The sequence below is a fragment of the Triticum dicoccoides genome, chromosome 2A (genome assembly GCF_002162155.2).
Source record: "Triticum dicoccoides isolate Atlit2015 ecotype Zavitan chromosome 2A, WEW_v2.0, whole genome shotgun sequence".
In the NCBI taxonomy this organism is placed as follows: domain Eukaryota; kingdom Viridiplantae; phylum Streptophyta; class Magnoliopsida; order Poales; family Poaceae; genus Triticum; species Triticum dicoccoides.
The window spans coordinates 97,077,819-97,082,479 of record NC_041382.1 but is presented as its reverse complement, the minus strand read 5'-3'; positions in this window follow the sequence as shown (position 1 = coordinate 97,082,479).

Genomic DNA, 4,661 nt, shown 5'->3' with positions numbered 1-4,661 from the left:
GGTGTCAGACACTACATCCACGTCCCACAAGTGGTGCGGGCTTCGACGCCCACGTCACTTGTGGGACGTGGATGTAGTGTCCGACACCGACGGCCACATGTATCTCACACCCACGATACTTGCTATTTAGGGTTTCCTCTACCGCTCGGTGACCCTCGACGACCCTCATTCCTGATAAAAAAAGAGGAAGAAGAAGAAAAAAAGAGGAGAAGATACTCCTCTATTCTTTCTTCTCCTCTTTTTTTCTTCTTCCTCTTCTTTTTTTATCCTTGAAGCGTTGTCGAGGCCACCCCAAACCCTAGAGAAGCAGCGTCGAGGCCACCCCAAACCCTAGAGAAGCAGCGTCGAGGCCACTAATTAATATCAGTTCTACATTTTCCACTAATATATCCATCTGTCATGTTTGAATAATAATTGTCATGTTGTCAATATTTGTAGAAACTATGGACATCGCCCGAGACGAAGTACAAGAAGAGTTGTTGGGGGACATAATCGCACGAGGAAGTGATGCCGTCTGCTTGTTGTTTCTCAAGGACACCGATGGTCTGGAAGCAGCTGGCTATGATTATGATGGCTCCGGTGACCTAATGCCAGTGCAAGGAGACCGTGAGGACGGCTCCGGTGACCCAATGCCGGTGCAAGAAGGAGACCGTGATGATGTCTCCGGTGACCGAACTGAGTCCGGCCAGGTATATATATTAGTTAAGCTTCTGCTGACTAGCTAATTGATGCATTCATTGTTTTGGTATGTACACATATTAATTAAGTCTTTGTTCTTTTTTCTAGCCCTCCGGATCGAGCACAACTTCAGTAAAGAGACGAGGCCCGAAGGAAAAGTTGAGCTCAGATGAAAAGTTTGAGATCATAGCAATCACGCCTGACGGCCAACCGATTGAACCCCTCCGGACAAAGAGCGCATTTGTTGCTCAGTGCGGGGTTTTGGTTAGGGACAAGATCCCGATCAGCATCCAGCAATGGTTTAAGCCGGCTACAGAAGACCCTGAGGTGTCTTATGTCAATGATATGCAGAAAAATGATCTTTGGACTGAGCTGAAGTCAAATTTCACCCTACCGCCAGAGGATAATCCAGAGAAGCCAATTAAAGAGCAATTAATCAAGTCTTTTGCTCTTAAGAGGATGGCAGAACTATTCAGGAGGTGGAAGAAAGATCTGAATAAGTTTGCCGAAAATAATGAGACACCAAAATTCAAGGGCAGATATGAGAAGATCAGAGATCACTGGCCCGCATTTGTGGCCCACAAGACATCAGAAAAGAGTAAGAAGATGTCGGCGACAAACAAGCAAAATGCTACGAAGAAGAAGCATCACCATCGCACGGGGTCAGGTGGCTACCTCATAGCCCGGCCTAAGTGGGCCAAGACTGAGAATGATCTGGTTGATAAAGGGATCGAACCAGAGATAATTAACTGGCCGGACCGTTGCCGGACTTGGTTCTTCAGGGCTGGCAAAACCTTGGACCCTGTAAGAGGGAAGTGCATTTGGATGAACGATCAAATGGACATACCAGTCAGGAAGCTTCAGCAGTATATTGAAGCAGCGCAGCAAGGGACGTTCTTTCCAGACAAAGAGAACGACGAGCTCACAATGGCCCTCGGGAATCCTGAGCACCCTGGACGGACACGAGGCACGCCAGGCTCCATTCCGTGGAAGGTTGGGTTTCCGGACGCAGGCGGTTACAAATCCCATGAGAGGAGGAAAAAAGTGCAGCAGACCCAAATGCAGGCGCTGCAAGCAAGGGTACAAGCGATAGAGGAACGAGAAGCAAATCGCAGCAAACGTACTGCCGAAGCTTCCCCCGAAGCTACCCCGCCATCTCAGCGGAGAAGCAGCGTGGCTTCCACCGAGCTACTTCAGCCGGAGCATGCCTTGACGGCTCTTGCCAGCTATCCCGTGGGTGCTATCACGGAGTCTCAAAATTGCCACCTTATGACGCAATGGATGAATTTGAAGGTCAAGGCGGCTGTTGGCTCTGTTTATCCTACTGAACCCGGCGCAACTTTTCACTGCCGGCCGATTCCAGAAGGATATGCTAGGGTGATGGTGGATGAAATAACGGAGGGATTTGAGGACCTCCAGCTTGACCACCCTACCGGTGAAGGGGAGACTAGGCTGGGGTCTGCTCTGAAGACTCCATGCCTATGGCGGAAGGAGCTCATCAACCTTCCGAACTGGACGCCTCCGCCTCCTCCTCCTCCTCCTCCGGCAAGTCAGGGCACTCCGCCTCCTCCACCGCCTCCTCCTCTGGCGATTCAGGGCACTCCGCCTCCTCCACCGCCTCCTCCTCCAGCGAGTGACGATCAGGGCACTCGACCGGCTCCTTCTCCAGCGCGTGGCGGCACTCCGCCTCCTTCTCCACCCGCACCGACGCGCCCGAGCAGCCAGCCTCCTCCTTCTCCGCCTCGTCAGCAAGGGCGGAAGAGACCTGCCACCGCTCCGGCTACTCCGGCGCGTCATAGTCCTTCTCCTCCGCCTCGTAAGCAAGTAAAGAAGACAGCCGCTCCATCTGCTCTGCCGGCGTCTAGCAGTACAGCCAGAGGCGGGAGGAAATACAGATTTGGTCCTTCTCTGAAGAATCTAGATCTGAAGACTCCAGAGAAGTTACCATACGAGAGGATCCCGGAGGAGAGCGCCGAGATCGCATGAGAAGAAGTGAGGAACTACTTTGAAGGGGTGAAAGCAAAGAAACATCCACCTCCGGAGGAGAAGGTAGATCCGGTGAAAGCGAAGCGCACTCTGGCTGCCCTGACAAAACCACCCAAATCTCCGCTGAAAGGAAACTATGAGCGCATTATTGGAAAGGAATTTGCCGAAGCGGAGCGGTCGGGAAGTACTATCAGTGATCAAAGGCTGAAAGAACGACGAGCTAGGAAACAAATTGCCCAGCTCAGCGAACAAGCGAAGCAATCGTGCCCCCCGCTCAAGGTGCCTAGCGACTACGTCGCTAATGATCCGAGGATGGTGCCCGGTTATAGCAATCTTGGCGATTACCTGCCCGACGATGTACATTATGATTTCATGGAGGTGCAGATACAAAGATACGAGTACGGGAAGCCTCTCATCAAAGATGAAGATCTCTATCAACGATGATGCGAAGATTGCATGATTGGTACTTGAAAATCTGCAGAGACTCTGGGGGGAGGAGTACTTTGTATGTGAAAGTTAAAAAGGAGCATGACCTCGTTGGAATTGAACCGTTGCCTGTTCCATTCGAGGAGTTCTTTTAGTTTTTCAATCAATTGGCCCTCGATAAAACAACTGTCGCCTGCTACTATCTGTAAGTAGTACTACTTCTGTCATTAAGTCTCTCTATATAGCTCAACTCTTTCATTGCATGTATTTATAATCATCCTCAATATATTATGCAGATTGAAGATCGCTGAATTGAAGAAAAGACAAGTTGGTGATATTGGGTTCATTAACACATATCTCATAGATGCAACTCAGGTTAAATTTCATGCCGCAGATACCGAGGCCAACTTGCTACGATCGTTGGTAATAAATGAAAACAAAGATATAATACTCTTTCCTTACAACTTCAAGTGAGTGTTACTGTCTTGTGCGTATTCGGTTTCCCTTATATATTAGTCAAGGTTATAGTAATGTAATTGATGAGTTATGCATGCGTGTGCAGTTACCACTATATTCTCCTAGAGATTAAGCTTGAGCAGGGACTAGTAACCGTCTTAGACTCAAGACGAAAAGATCCCCAGGACTATGCAGACATGACTCAAATGCTCGAGAAGTAAGTTAAATCGATCATTATCCACCATATCAGCAACTTTGTTCATTTCCTGATATATCAAGTAATTGTTTTCTTTGTCTGGCAGGGTTTGGAAAAAATTCTCCAAAAAAGCTCCAGGACTCCCGAAGAAGCTGCAATTTAGACACCCGAAAGTAAGTACTATAGTAGCATGTTCCGTGCATCTCCTATTGATTCAAGCGCTAGTTTCATCAATACCATTTGGCATTCTTGCTTATCAGTTTGATTGACCTCTATTTCTTGTAAAGTGGTTGTGGCAGGAATAAGGGAATGATTTCTGTGGATACTACGTTTGTGAGTCCATCCGCCACACGACCTGTGAGCGGGGCTACACTGACGAACAATATGAAGTACGTAAATAACATCATTCACAATTTTATTTTATTATCATCATTTGTGTTGAGTTTTATTCATTCATATATATATATATGTATTGACCCCCTTCTTCAAATTAGATGTTTCGGAAGCGGGATGAACTCCTAGCACCAGCTCGCATGCGAGCAATTCAATAGGAATTGGCGGCATTCTTTCTTGACCACGTGATCGCTGAAGACAGAGAATACTATGTGGACCATGAGTCCGTATGATTATATTTGTAAGAGATAATTATTGTATATATGTAGCCGGTAGTGTCGGATAGATATATGAGAACTTGTTGTTCGACCAATCTCTCGGAGAAGGAGAGGTGGTCGATATCACTTCTCTCTGTATGCATATATGTTCATGACGATCTTTTGTTTCCTTCGTTTGCTTACTAGCTAGCTAGCGTGTCTAGTCCTCTCTATACGTATGTATAGTACGTAGCGTCGACCAAGCACGGACATAAGAGAGGACACTTCTCTCTATTAATTATAGCTAGCTAACACAATATATGAAACAC